Source organism: Dromaius novaehollandiae, chromosome Z, assembly GCF_036370855.1.
Source record: "Dromaius novaehollandiae isolate bDroNov1 chromosome Z, bDroNov1.hap1, whole genome shotgun sequence".
In the NCBI taxonomy this organism is placed as follows: domain Eukaryota; kingdom Metazoa; phylum Chordata; class Aves; order Casuariiformes; family Dromaiidae; genus Dromaius; species Dromaius novaehollandiae.
In genome coordinates, this window is record NC_088132.1 from 10,078,306 (window position 1) to 10,094,666 (window position 16,361).

The following is a 16,361-nucleotide window of genomic DNA, read 5'->3' on the forward strand; positions in this document are numbered from 1 at the left end:
AAGAGGAGCCTATTCATTTGATACTAAATTCTCAAGTTTAATAAAACAAAGTTGTGACATTTGGAAAGAAAAATATTTTGATTGGTCCCTATATAGTAGATAGGCTACATTATAATTTAGCTAAGCTTTAGACAGTAACTGCAGCCTCAATGCTTGCGTCTGCTTTGGGAGCCTTTTCTCTTTTTTTGAGATTAAGTGATTCATTTCTAGAATGGTGGTGGGAAAATGCCAGTTATCTGAAAAAATGACTACTGATTTTGTGGATCAATTGTTTTATCTCTGACATTGGCTTAGGCACTTCAAATTTAGCAAAGGTGGCCTTTATTTTTTAAACAGGGATATGTCTTTTGCTGTTTTTGAGGAAAATTCCACATTGGGCAAGTATCAACTCTATGTAAATAAAATTAATTCACTAATTGTTAAAAGACTTGTTAAAACCTACTAGAGAGAATCTCTGGAGACTGGATGTATACTGTACCTCTCCCAGCCTGTGAGTGGGGAGGATTTCCTCAATAGCGGGTGTTCCTGGCTACTTTGAAACAAGATACCAAAATTGAGAACATGGGGAAAGAAAGCTCTGTATGCTTAGCGTTGCTGTACTAGCATTATAAAAGACAACAGAGCATGACTTGAATGCAGATACTCGAAGTACATTATAAAAGCTGCAAAGTCAGCAGTGAAGAAAGTAAGAGAGTAAACTACAAGAAGGGAAAGAATAGTTGCTCAGTCAACATAACTAAATTAACTACTCATTAATGAAATCCAACTCTGCTTCTGACTTCATGTGTGATATTGGGACTGACCAAACTTGTTCCTGATTCTCTTTCATTTTCTGAATGTTTAGTGAGACCATCGGATCTGAGTTACGGAGTGCATATATAGCTCCATTTGACTCCAGCTGCAGCTAGGTTTTTAGTATAATTGCTATAAAAATAGACAGCTGGAACTTCATCCACAAAGGTATGTAGATGTCAACACAGAAATTATGTACTTAAATGTCTTCATGTATCTGGGCCCAGCAGCCTCAAAGTTGACAGATATTCTAGATATCGCTGCTCTTCAGGTTTCCAATACATAAAGTGCCTGCTTCCACAGAAATGCTGTGAAAATTGATTTTGTTGCTAGAACTCTCAATCAAATATATTTTCTAAAACTTAGACGAACTTGCTATTACTCAGAGCATGGTTTGATTTAGTTTTTATTAACAGAAGTTCTTACGTTACCTCAACCCCACCGCACACAGTCACTTCTAGGGCACTGAATGAGGTTACCAAAGGATTTGGCTTCTGGCTGCTTCTCTCTCATCTCACTGGGAGAGAACAGCCTGTGAATAATAATCTTTATTTTGATAGGTGGGAAGAGGGAGTGTTTGCTTTTCTTTTTAAAAGTGTTTACAGCTGCGTTTTTGTATTGGAAGACAGGTGCACACATGTATTTATCCTTAGAGCAGGAGGTGGCAATATTTGTGACAATGGAAGAGGACAGTGTCATTCCGGAGCATTTTTCCATCTCTCAGACCAGAATGTACAACTCCTGCACAAGTTAACAGAACTATGACAACATTTAATGGCAGCAGAGAATCCAAATAGTTGATCTGTCTCTACAAAATATTAGGTACTTGACAAAAATTCCTTAAAAAACTATCCAAGTCCTTGCAGAAAAGGTCTGTAATTTGGATATCAATGCTATTTTGCAGGAAGACAGAGAGCAGGATGAATCAAATGTTGCTGCGATGTGTTCTTATTGTACAAACATCCCATTATCAATATGCCTCTTCTAGACTCCAGCTGTCTAAAAGTTACCAAGCTTTTTTACAATGAGCAGTGTTTAAGAGAGATCTCCACAGAATAATTAATTCCCTTTTCAAATTTAACAAAAGACTTCATCAAAATGGGCTTTTCCCCTGACAAAAAGACAACCACAGCTTCCTACCAAAAATACTGTTCAACTTTGGGAGGGTGAAGTTTCATGGCAGAGTTAAATTCGGGCTAGAGGCCCATTTATGGAAATCTCTTTCAAAAGATCATTACAGCCTGTTTACTGTATAGCAATCTTTGCAGTCTCTCCTCATTTAAACATTTTACTTCTATACTACTAAGAGTGGCAATAAGTTTTTCTGACTTTTTCAGATTTTTTTAGCAAACCACATTACTATTTCGTAGACAACAGTAATTTGGGCATATTTTAATAAAGATTAAACTACATGTTTTACAACTACCTGGCCATATTCAGATTACATTGGATTTCAGGCAAAGAGAGGATCTAAGTTAACCTCAGATATAAAGAGAAACCTGTAGTTAAAAAAAAAAAAACTTAAGAGAAAAACGCAAGAGAATTGCAGCTTTTATTCCAGGAACTAACTTGTTTTTCTTACATAACAAAAAGAGCCCTTTGTAAGCCACAAGACTGACTGCAGCACTGCTGTGGTAGATGAAGCTAACTGTAACAAGCCAGGTAATGTACAGGTACAGCTGTACAATGACCTCGCTTCGGTTCTGCTCCATGAAACGAGCAGTGGATCAGTAAGTCTTTACATGGAAGGAAGCGGCTTTTAAAAACTCACTCAAAACTAATGTTAAACTACTTGCATGTAATTAGACTTATCACTGAAGCCTACACTTCCCCTTTGATGGGGAGGGGGAAGCTATATTGCTTAACTGTTTATTAAAACTCCCTGGTACTAAGTAGGAGCAGTTACAGCATTCCAGCATTCTGTCTTGGATTACAATATGCTGATAAATTTGCTCAACAGAATTGCTACTTCCTATATACAAGCCTTTTAATCCCTCCATGGTCCTCAAAGAAAAGCTACGTGATTTTGAACTGTGACTCTCTTTGTGCTTTCAGCCAGACAAGTCAGAGAAAGGTAATGTCCTCTGAGTGTTTTTTATAAAAAGTCTCTACATTTACATTCACAACTGACTGAATGATACTTAATTCAGGCTTTACAGTTCCAATTCATGGAGACTAGCATGGAAAATTTCGCTTTGAAAAGGAGTGACTTTAACTGATCAAAAATACTATGAGAAAGGAGTTCATCAGCTCTCACAGATGCATGCCTGCAAAATTAATGTGAAAAAAAGCAAAAAGATAACACTACCTCATAGCTAATGTATATTAGGGTAACAGTGGGCAGTGTTCTGAAATAGGTATTTTTACTAATTTGCTTGGATCAGAAGAACCATTACTAAAGGTGTAGTCACGGAAGTCACTGCTCAAAGAATTATGCATATTTGCACTATTACTGCCCTCCTGGCGCAGGGACCTATTGGATGTTACCTCACCCACAGCACAGCAGTTCAGCTGAGTGCTCTTCATTCACTTCAGTACCAGGTTATCTGACTAAGCAGCACTAGGCTTCTGTGGCAGGGCAGCAATGACTTCAACTTCCACAGCCAGCTGTTCATTTAACATCTGATCACAGCCAAAGGCCTAAATTGCTCACTCCCTTAACAAAGACAAAATGAAGAGTATGTTAGATAGAGGGTATGCATTTAAACTGTCAGGCCACTATGATAGTTAGAAATTAAATATAAGTAATTTTCAGTAAATCTATTAGCTACAGAATGTCATTTAAAGAAGACCAGATACAGTCTTTTCTTGAACAGCTTAAAGTTGAACCTGATTATTAAACACCTATCAATTATGCAAAACATTCTGAAAAGTCTAAAACACAAGTTTTCTGGGCTTCTCCCATGTAAATTCTTCTCTCCCAAAGTGTCCATAACATGCTGTTTTTGGATAGATTGGCCTCTTCAAATCCAACTCCCTACATAAAAAGAAAAGGAATATAAGTTTTACTTAACTCTACTCCAATGTATATTATGATATAAACAGAGGGATAACCAGTGTTGTGCCTGAGAGAAAGACAAAAAACACACAGTATTGTTAACTACACCCTTTCCTTGCAGAATCACCTAAATTTACAGTGGGAAAAGTAGTGGGTTAATGGTTTCAATTTAAAGTAACAAGAAATAGTTACTCTTCTTCAAATTTATCAGAGATGAGATAAGTATGCAGTTAACCTTTATAAGTATTACAATGCAGAAGCATTAAAAATGTAATAAAGTTCAGCGACACTTGTGCAAGCCTCAAGGTGTTTTGTGTTATTGCCACCTTATTTTGCAATGTAGCTATGCCATAAAGATGACGATGATCTCAAAAGAAGCAGCCAGAGTTGATTATCTAGACGACAGATAGTCATCCAATATCATTTTCATGCAAAGAATGAATTCCTCCAGATTTATAATTAAAAGTGAACTAGAATATATACATTTGCTCCCTGGATTACCAGCACCAATTGCAGGCACCGGTTGTTGGATGCCAGAGTAACTGGAGATTTAAAGCTGTTTATGTAGACACACAAAGACACTGTTTAGAATAGGGCTTAACACTGATTATGACTAGATAAATAAAGATGTAAGTCATGATTAATACTTTTTAGTCTGCATAATGTGGTGGATTGCAGCTATAGTATCTGGCTAGCCACGGGTATCTACCAGATGTTTCTTTTGATTTCAGGCAAGGCCTGAAACATTTTGAGGCTTTTCTTCTGTTTGTTACTATGTTTTGAATTATCTTTGGAAACACATTTAAAATAGATGATTAGTATCTTAAGCTCATGGAGAGAAAAATGGCTGAGGAATAGTAAAGCAAGGAAAGAAGAACAAATACAGGATAATCCATTTTCAGATGGTGAAGAAATTACACATTCTTGAGGGGACGTTCATGTATCTCATGATTTTCAGTAGCTAAGTCTTGTTTTGAATAATATTTTGTGTAATACGAGCACATGCTCTGATGGCTACTAAGGTCAACTGAACCTGATCCTAATAAAAAAGCCATCAAAATCTGAGTGCTGACTAAATGAACAATAAGACCGCATGAAGAATTTTAGTGCTTAGTTGATTAGAACTGGTACCATTCAAAGAAGTTTTAAAGGTTGTGAGGTAAAGTTTAATAAGGAAATATTCACTAAACAAAGCTACTGTTTTTGCCTATTCTCTTCTTAATCCCTTCAGCACTTCCATGGCTAAGATAATGTATTTGAAAAATGCAGCATTTTTTCAGCACACCAAATAAAGGAAAGTATCTAGGAGCCATCACACAGATTACTGATGGCGGTGAACTGCCATAATTACAAAGGGAAAGAAGAGTTTTGGTTATACTTGTAAACTAAAAACACTTGGAAAACATTACCTAGCAATGGTAGTCACCACAATCCCTTGCATTATCTCAGAATATAAAAAGAAATCTCAGCTCTACTCTCAACATATATGTTCAGAAAACTTTCTAAAAAGCAAGTGCAAAGGGTTGGCCTCACTAGCAAAATGTTATTGATTGCCAGAAATAGCTGTCCTTTTTAAGGAACAAAAGACACCTCCTATTCTGTAAGATGCTGACAAATATTTTCAAGATTCCTGTGGAATGTGTAGACTGGAATGATACTAATAGCTTTGGATTGAAAACAGAGGTGAATCATTAAAAGCAATTTCTTCAAATAATCAGATAGCTAACATATATGCCAGCATTTTAGAACAAAAGAGTCTTAAAACTAGCATAGCACAAAGTGACAAGCTGGTTCCTCTGCGCAGGAGTTAATCTCTTCTTGATATCTATCTCAGGCTTGAGTTCTCTTGCAATTTTATGGAGTTTAATAAGGATAAACTCAGTGTGGCTGCTTCCTTAATGGAGAAAACAGTGTTTCTCTCCAGTAGTTGTACATGTCATGAAACTTGCAAGAAGTCCAGCCTGCCCAGTTTGGTGAAAACCAATAAAGAAATCCTTTTCTCTCAGAAGAGGATAATCCACATGCTTCTGTAAATGCAAGGATTGTGTCCATCTAAAACATCGGCTTACTCAGCTCCAGAAATAGTGAAGGAATATAGCTGGGTTGGCAGCAGGGGACAGCTTAAGTAGCTTTGTGTTTTCTTGTCCTTATTGACTGCATGGCAGCCCCCGTGACTCATACATTTCTAATCACAACTGAACTTTCACTTGAGGACAGTTCATCTCATGGTGGGATTTTTGTTTTGTTTTGTTTTTATAAACACACACAATATTTCAATTGCTTCCAAAGGTTTGAGAAAGCATTTAAGAAACTTGGATTCCTTTTAAATTAAGTTTACTTGACTTTAAATGGGCTACACAAGACTGCATGAGAACTAGGGACAACTAGGGCTCTTGTCATTCAGCTTTTCAGATTCAGAACATGTGTTACATTTTCATGTTACCTCATGAAGAAGCCAGTTACTTAGAAGTATTCTTTTCTATTTTGGGCAAATGGCCAGTATCTCCAGAAAAGCAACAGCAAACACCAGCCTGTCACTACTGTGGTAGGTCAACACTCAGTGTCTGGATAACAGTAAGGCCAAATTACTGAACCCCAATGTCCTACTGATTTTAGTGGGGCTGCTTGTGAAGTGAGAGCACCAGTATCTTGCCATCTTGTGGCAGCTGTCTCACAGGCTGTTTCCACCTAAAAGTCAGAGGCAGGGAGACCATATCCACAAAGTACTTCTTGGTAAGAGCAATAGTCTGAATACTCTCCAGAGAAGGCAGGAATGGGAGCCTTACATACCCTGTTAACTGGCTGTTTGGAAAGCCTAACTGCAGTCAATCTTAAATTTTAATTATGCTTTATCAAGCACAACACAATCTGGCTAATGAGCTGCAACACACAGCACACTACCATGGTTACTGGGAGATGTTACATGATGTAATTTAGATCAGTCTTATTTATTCAAAACATTTTGTGTTTGGAACTGGCTTTGTATCTTTTACTGGGTGCATGGCAAGAGTAAATACAACAGCAATAACAGATATAGGATGAAAGTGTCTTCAGCCAGGTTAGGAGCCAGAAGCTTTAATATTAGACTGTATAAGAGACCACTACAAACACAAATTATTCCCTTCAGTAAATACTAATGGCATACAAACCTTATGATAGCTCCAAGGCGTAGATCAAAGTTTTTCTGTACGATCTTGAGCAGTTCTTCCTCCGATCTCTCCGATGTGCCATAATGGAATACCGAGATTGCAAGAGGATGACTCAGACCAACAGCGTGTGATAGCTGTAGGGTACACACACAAAACCCAAAAGCAGTTAAAGCATTTTGCTACATTTTACTTAAGCAAAAAGAGACATGTATATTGCTTATCAGGGGAAGATTTCATATGCATTTTTTCTGTACAAAGAAAGCTAGGAGACGTGTTCTTGTTATTTGTCTTTTATTTTAGAATTATCAGTTTACTTCAGCGAATGGTCAGCTTGGACAGATATTTGACCTAAATGACATGATTTAAAAGCAAAAGAGGTGCTTTCCAATCATCTTCAGACACTGCCATGCTGCATCATTCCGCTCAACTAGATCCAAGTACTCTATGCTCCTGAGACAGGAAGGTCTGAGATTTACAAGTATTTCCAGTTCTCACTGAGGTATAGAAAAAATTATATAGGGCAAGATGAGAAAAATGTTTACATATTCTTACAGCACTCACACCCCTTTCCAGAGCACCATTATTTGGTCCATCTCTAGTACTTCAGATCAAGGCAGGAAGAAAGAGAGTATCAGGCAAGCCTGTTTCAGTGTTTGTGTACCCTCACAGTGAAAAACTGCCACAACTTGTGTCCATTTCCTCTTGTCCTTTCACTGTGCACCTCTAAGAGAAGTCTGTCTCTGTTTTCTCTAAAACCACCCATCAAACAGTTGGGGACAGCAGTCAGATTCCCCCCACCTTGCCTTCTTGTCCCCAGGCTGAACAAAGGCTCTTCTCGCTGCCCCTTCTCGGAGGTGCTGTGCCCCCTCACCATACTGGTGGTCTCCACTGGACTCACTCCAAAGGATCAATGTCTGTCTTGTCCTGCCTGCGGAGCCCAAACTGGACACATGACCCCAGGTACGACTGGCTTACAGTGCCAATGACAGAGGAAGGACCCCTTCCTTCCCTCAGCTGTGCCCTGTCTTGCTAAGGCAGCCTTGACCATGGCCAGCTCCGGGGTCACTGGCCCCAGATGACATGTGTCCCCACTGCTGCCTGCTGGGACCCCAATCTGCTCCCCAGCCCACCAGACCCAGTCTGCGCTGCCATCCCCAGCCGGAGCAGGGCTCGGCCTCTGCCTCTGCAGGAACTTCTCCCAGAGTTGGATAAAAGCCTCTGAAATAGCCAATCATGCTGTATACTGCAAGAGGTAGGAAATCCATCACTTCCAATTTGGTCACCCTGACAGATTAATTTAACTTTTAAATAAGACAAAGCCTATTAGTGTCAACTTCCAGCCACCAGCTTTTTTACATCTTTGTCAGCAAAACCACAAAGCTCTTCACTGACAGTCCTCAACATTTAAATGTCTATGTATAGCAATCAAGTTATCCTTCCCCTTCAAATATATCAATCTCCTTAAGATGTCCTGTGGAAGACTTGTTTTCCCAGACTCTGAGTTATTTCCATGCAGTACCTGGAATTTCCCCAGTATTTCCATGTACTTTTCAAAATGCAATTATCAAAACTACTTTTGATAAAGTAGTTATCAAAGTAACCTGAGAAGTGTTACCTGCAACTTCACTATATTCAGCTTTATAGCACCTTTCTTACATCCAGGAATCACCTTAGCTTCTTTACACTACAGCCCAGCACTGACGGATTTCCCTGAAATGTATTTGCCATGATCATTCAATCCCTTTCCAAGATATAGTCCTCCTGTTGTACAGGCTAACACACACTTCTTTTTGTTCCATTACAATATATTTGGATGAATATGCATTTTGCTGGAATATGACTAAGCAATGCAAACCATTCTGTGTCTGTCACTCATCTTTCTCGTTGTCTCTTCTTTCTACACATATCAAGAAGTAGTAGTCCAAATGGCTCAGTTCTACTTATATACTTCTTAGTAACAAAGTATTGATTTGTTAGAAACTGTGCTAATCATCTCCCCTAACTAATTTTGACATCACATTATGTCTGTTTTTCATTAACCAAGAAGCTGATAATTCTTTATCATATTAAATAAAACCTACGTGGTATTTGTGACACACACAGCTAATCAGTCTGTACTTCCCTGCATTATCCATTCTGCCCTTTCAGTAGTAAAAGCTGGTTAGCATAAAAACAATAACCATAGCAAAGCCAGCTCAATTGTTAGCCTCAGCAGAGGCTGGGAATGTCTTACTACAGCACACAGCCACTACTGGGCTGGAGACAGACTCGCAGGGCAATTCTGTGCAGGACAAACTTGGTGTATTTCCTTTTTGTTAATCTTTGATCCAATCTTCCACCACTTCACACAACCTCTTCTTTTCTGCTCTCATCCTCTCCCTATTCCCATCTTGCTTCTTATACCTATTGCTAATATGTGATATCTCCACAGTTTGTTGTTAACAAAATCAGTCTTGCTGTGTCTAGAGCCAGGCTCAGATATTTAAGGAGGGTCTCTGAAAAGTACTGGAATAACTGCATTCCTACCTAACTCAAGAATTAAGCCAATGATGTGTGTGTTCAAAAATGCCATTCAGAATGTGCATACCAAGAAGGCTCAAGTTTGTCTTATGTCCCCTCAGAAGACAAAGTTACCAGGCATTTGCTAACCATCACTGTTTGTTCCATGCCTCTTCCCAAACTCCCCTTCCTTGTCTTACTCCAGACTTTAAGTTTGACAACATATCAAACATCTGCACAAAGCCTAAAGCAAGAGGCCTTATTCCTAATTGGGATGTCTGGGTACTATGACCATAACCACATTTATTGAGCCTTTGGTCCTTGGAAAAGTAAAGGGTGCTGAACACAACCCTGCAGCAAAACATAAGTTATGGCTACTTTTTACTGTAGTAATTCACTGTGCTGAGTTAGAGCTATTACACAGCAGCCACTCGGAATAAGTATGTGCGTAAACTAGCATTGCAAACTGCCTCGACAAACCTTAGTTGTTCTCCATTCACTTTGTGTTCATATTTAATGGTGAAACTGTCTAAGGGCCAATAAAACACCTCTTTCCATTTCTTTCACTTAGTAGTCCCAAGTATTCATGCATAAGAAAGGAACTGCATTTATTCTGAGCATCTGAGACTGAGGAAATTTGTTCTTGTTTTAACCTGCAAAAAAAGGTTAAAACACAACTGAATTTTGTTTTCAGTTACACCCCGCGTCGTAGTAGTATATTAGGGAACCCACAGTAACTTAATGGTAATTTCAAATATAATTTGAAATGGTTTAAGTCACAACTAATATGGCCACACAACAAAGCAGGCTACACAAACTCTGTCACTGCTAACCCAAGTGTCTGTAATGTGCTGGTACAGCCTGGGTTGGAGTGCAGCGGGTGTGTGTGTATGCAGATTGTATGAAGTGCAGGGAATCACTGGAGATCCTGGAAGTAAAAGCAAGGATGAAGCTAACAAGAGCCTGGTGCAGGGATGGATTACTTTCCCTTTTACTCTTACCTGGATTAATACTCTTTTACAGATGCCAGCTTTCACCAGAGATTTTGCAACCCAGCGAGCTGCATACGCTGCAGAGCGATCGACTTTGGAAGGATCTTTTCCAGAGAAAGCAACCCCACCATGGGCTCCCCAGCCGCCATGGTATCAACAATGATCTTCCTGCCAGTCAATCCAGCATCACTCTGCAGAATAAACAGTTGAATACATTCATGAGACACAACAGCTTACTCAGTCCCACTCTAGGTTATTGGATAGAGCTTTGTTCTGGATTTTCCAGGTATCATTGATTGTTCACAGTGCTTGCCTTCTCATGCAACAATTTAATGAATGTTGTCTACTTGACTGGAATTTTTTCAGAAATGTACTAAGCTGTCAGCGCTGCAAAAACTTTTGAAGATTGATGTGAATGGGGAACAACTATAATTATTACAAAAAGTGTGTTCTCTTCAAATTTGCAATCGTGAAACATGATCACTGCATTACTGGATAATGACTTCACTCAGTAACACCAGGTTGAGGCCAAGAGTTTAGGGCAACAAAAGCCTTGCTGAAAAATAAATCACATGTGACCTAAGAGATTCACACCCTTCACTTACACACACATAGGAAAGAGGAATAGGAGACTTCACAGATCTGTGGCTCAGTGCTGTCTTGCACAGGAGTACTTAGGCATTACAGCTGAGATCACCCAATAGTTCACTTGCGGCACAAGGATTACTTAGTACTTCTCTCTTCTTCTCAGCTGCTTCTGCCTCCAACAATGGGGTCCATTCCTCTCCCTCCTGCATGGACTTCAGCCTGCATCCTAAAATTTGATGAGCTGATTTAACTCGTTCAGCTAGCAGAAAACTACCCCTTTCTGTCAGACTAGCAAAGCTGGTGATTGCAAGTTAATAAGTGAACTCCAGAATGTCAGGAACTTCCATCTTGAAAGAGCATAAACTGCATTAATCCACTAACTTCAAGCCCCCAATTAAGTAGCAAGGAAGTGCAACTGATATTTGCTCCTCAACTTAAGCAGTCAGCTACACTACTTTGAATAGCAGTATCTCTACATCATCTTAGTGAGATCACAAGTACATCTTGTAGTTTTAGTCCTGCACTGATTTCACACAAAACTAGAGGGTTTTGTATAACAAGTTTTGTTACCATTCCATAGCAATCACCTACTTGCCTAGTGCTTGCCAGTTGCTGGCAATTGGAAAGCTGAACACATGTCAAATTCCAAGGAGCGGTAAGGCTTTACTTACAAGATCTTCACTGAAAGTTGTGCAGCTTTCTGAATAATTTAAAGGTACAGACTCAGATCTATCATTATTTATTTTTCACCTTTACTAGGAAAGCAAACAAATGCTTCAAGTCAAGCACTTTAGCATATAACTTAAGGGTCAACTTTTGGTCATTTAAAATACTTTCTAGGAGCAAGACAAAGATCCAAGAATTTCTCCAATTGGTTGTCCAAGCAGATACAGCTTCAGTTTAGATACCAGCTGCCCAATGGGAAAACTCAAGTAAAAGTGATTGAAACTTCCTTAAAAACTTGGAGATTATCTTAATTAAAGGTATACTGGTTCACTGCACTTTTGTGCAAGAGATTATTTAGATGCATGTGACAAAGTAGAATCCAAATGTGTTTAGGCTGTCCCCTTTTGAAATACCGTACCTTAGGACCACCTTCTACAAACTTTTCACTTGGAAGGAGCTGATAAAACGTGTGCTCATGAAGATACTTTTCTGGAACGACTACTTTAACAACTTTCTCCATTAGCTCCTTCTGTATTTGTTGTAGAGGTATATCCAGGGCATGATGTACTGAAATCACAAGTGTGTGCACTCAGATGGGCTCCACTGCTCCATTGCACTCCTTGTATTCCACTGTGACCTGGAAAAATAAAAAGAGCAGCGGCTATTCAAGGCCAAGAGCACCTTCATAGCACTCTTCTTCAGGCAGAACACCAGTTTGAAAGTTAAAAATGAACCCCACATTTGTTTTAGAGCAAAAAATAAACAGATGAAGGGAAAAAGGATGGCAAAGGCTGGATTGTTGCTGATTCTTAAAAGCACTGTGGGAAAAAAATACAGTAAGTACTAAAGAACCTCTATCCAATGGAGTTGAAGACAGGATATTACATGTATTGTCACAGTAAGAACAGTAGGAAAGCTACAGAAGCCTGAGATTTTATCTGGCAGATGCTAAAATCATTCACAGTTGGCCCACATTAACATAACTTCAAATAGAGGATCTTCAAAGTAAGGCCAAAATAAGTTTTGGAGGACCTGGAGAAAATGAGTAACTGTAGAGCATAATATGGTGAGCTGTACACCGATATTTCACACTGGACTAAAAACAAGTTGTTCTGTGAATGCCACAACTACCCCACGTCTTACAGATTTATGTCTTGTGACCAGCTGTCTTCAGTGCCTACTCAAGCTGCAGCTGAAATTTTTCCTCTCACATGGAGTGTTTCTTGCTTCTCTCCTACATAGCATCTCTTACTTCTAGATGCTAAACTCATAGGAAAGTAGTATCTCTGCCACATCTGCTCCTTCCTCAAAGTGGGGAAATAGAAAAATAATAGGTAAAAAATCTCACCATGAAATCCTTGGTTACAGTTCTTCTATTCTTGATATTAAATGGAATGGCTGAGCACAATCTGAGCTGGATTCAGCTCTGATTAATGGAATCCAGAGATCATTTCCTGCCTTTCGGCAGTAAGTAAGGCATCAGTGTAACCCTGATCTATGCATGGCAAGTCTAGCCAGAAATGGAGATCTGTCTTAAGCAACATTCCTTTGCAAACTGTAGTATAGATACAGGCATTTATACACACACAAATATGTGGCAGCATTTTTCTATCCTTCATACAGGTGTTCCTGTATATGAAGAAGTCCTCTCAACTTTTCTATCCCTCAGAAATGTTTAGATAGTTATGCCACACAAAAATCAGTCTTCCCACATGTTCTGTGCACTGCTGACAAAAGGTACTACTTGGGACACACCGCACGTTGCACAGCCACAATTGCAGCAGTCCAGAAATTAATGCTGCCACTAAAGCAAAAAAAAAATTAAGAATAAAACACCTTGCTCTCCCGGAAGCACCACATATATAGATTTCCCTCCCTTTCCTGTAGATTTCACAACTCAGAAGAAGGAGGATTTACTGCCTCAGAGACTGCCAAATTGCAGCTCTAACAGCACAGTGATTTATCCACTCAGCTCTGCTGCACAACTGTCAGTGGCTCTGGCCACGGATCAAATATAGCAAATATGAGGTTTGACAAAAGAACAGGTATGTTTTAATTAAGAAACCATAGCACTGTCTCAATCCATGCTTCTGGAATGTCAGTATTTCTCCGTGAAAAAAAAAATCTGTTTGACAGTAACTTATTTGTCGTCCTAATCTCCAGGGGAAAAGAAACAAAAAAACAAGTGTTATTCTGAAGAAAACTGTTAAGACTCTGATAGAACAGCTCAAGCAAACCATGTGTGTTGTACACAAGTGCACCTAGATATACTGACCCCACCTTGAAATATAAAACTGACACTACCATTTTTTGACAAAAATGAATTCTGGTTTAGTAGCCAGCAGAATGTATCTTTTCTGTTCTTTCTCACCTTTAAAGTTTATAAGCTATTTTATATGCGTCTCCTTTACAAACCTGTCTTTTCCCATCTGGTCTAATCCAGGGCCATGTTCCATTCCGCTCCAGGGTCTTTATCCTTGCAGTAAGTCTGTGTGCCAGGAGGACCGTTACGGGCATGCATTCCTCAGTTTCATCAGTGGCACAGACAAACATCAAACCCTACATTGAAAAATAGGGTATAATTCGAAGCCACTCATTTCCATATTCTGTTTCCACTTCTGCACCTATCTTTGCCACCTACTTTAAAACTATCCAAGCCTAGAAAGAGACAGCAGTAACAGGGAGTCTGAATACACTATGATGTATAGCCAGCTTGAAGTAACATTTATGCATCTGCATGCAGGGTAATGCCCTCTAACAAGAATCAGAGCCACATTGGGATCTGTTCCCCAGAATAACTCTATGTTAAGACTCCACTGTAAAGGCTTAATAGAAACAAAGCTCATAAAAGATTGCTCAGCCCTCTCCTCACTCCTGACAAATAAAAAAACCGGACGCATTTGACTGCTGAGAAGCAAAACCCGGCCACCCAAAGGACTTGAAAGTCCAGCACCGCCACCTACAGACAAAAGGCTTAATTGCAGCACTATCCAGTCGGGCCACTGGATACAGGCAAAGCCACTTTCACAGAAACTACTGAAGACCATGGTACGGTTTTGCACTTGTGATTAACAGAGTGGGCAGTATTTAGCCATTAATTCTTAAATTTTAACATGCACAACGACTTTTAAGCAAAGGTTTTGATCCACCAAAAATCTAACTGCTTGTGCGTATACTAAATTGACTATGCGCCTGGAATAAAGTCCCATTACCTGATCCCCTGCTCCAATGTCATCGTCACTCTTACCATGGGAGACAGCATGCTTGATCTCTTTACACTGTTGTTCTAAAGCAACTAAAACTGTACAAGTCTTATAGTCCAATCCTGGTGAAGAGAATATTAGAAAGTTGGGTCAAGCATGCTGAAGAGCTCACAAACTGCTAGAGAAGCCTTTAGGGATTACTTAGTCATCTTGGCTAAAGTTTTTACATTTCCAAAGACTTAAATATACGTTTCCTATGCTGGCATCATTTTGTATTGCCAGTGGAAGCAGATAACACAAGCACATTCTTATCATTGTCTCAGGATATTGGCGAATTCTGGGTATTAGCTGAAACCTGGGCTCTTGAACTAAGAGGCCCAATGTAATCCTGCAAGCTGCCCCACAAAAGCTTGTTACATTGCTTATGGACAAACGTCTAGGCTCAAATCATTTAGGCATTCAAATCTGGAGTGTAAGAGTGTGAAAGGTTACCACCACTTGTTCATTTTTCTGTGTAGTAGGTTCTAAAGAAAATTAGATAGAATTGGAGAAGAGCCATATGTGCCATGAAAGAAAAGGGAAGACAGCCATGGAAAGGGAGAACAATCATGAAAAAGGTTCAACGCTAAAAAGAAGCTACTATGGGAAATATGCCAAGAATACAGAAAGAGTTCCCTTGACCATGAACTTCAAGTCTCAGAGGAGACAGCCCAAGAACAAGGAACATCAGTGTTAAGGCTTTCACAGTATGAACCTTCAGGTGCCCCCAGCTTCTCCCGTCATTTGTGCATACACCAGTCCTTCTGCGTCAGAAGAGCAAGAGGTACCTGGTACTTTCAAGAATAAGTCTCTCACTAATATGTCACCCTAAAATAGCTCCTTCAGTACTAGCTGTGGCACTGAAAAATATATACCAACATATGTGCAGTTATTTCCTAGGCCTGGATCCACACTTGCTTGTATTTTCCAGAATACTGTTAAAAACATGACTATAACCACATGTAGAGCAGACCTGACAATGAACACGTGAAGGATCTCACTTACCTTTGGAAGAGTCATCATACCCCATCCTCTTAAGGGTCTCTTACAATGTGCTGGTAATCCACTATAGCTTGGGAAGTAATCTCTCCACAAAGCAAAATCATTCCAGTTTTTGCTACACACTCTGAAGAAGAAAGACTAAATATCAGAATTCTATTGCTACTATTTACGGTTAATCAGATTCTGACTGAGGATGGTTCTATAAACAACTGATTACTCACAGGGGAACTCAGAGTAATGCCTTCGTATGTATATAGCTCTGTATGTGATCACTCTTCTCTCTACTCGATATGAACATCAAAACTGCTGCATGCAGGGAGTCCATCTGACTCTATTATCCTGTCTCAACAGTGGCCAGCAGCAAATGTCTACGGTGAACCATAAGCACAGGTTGTGCACATAGCGCTATTTCTCCAAATGCTTTCCCAGTCTT

General features: G+C 39.5%; 1 pseudogene; it reads right to left on the minus strand.

Annotated features, from left to right (window-relative positions):
* Positions 1 to 2,260: 2,260 nt before the first annotated feature.
* On the minus strand, positions 2,261 to 16,039 carry LOC135324922 (S-adenosylmethionine synthase-like; annotated as a pseudogene).
* Between the last annotated feature and the right edge of the window lie 322 nt (positions 16,040 to 16,361).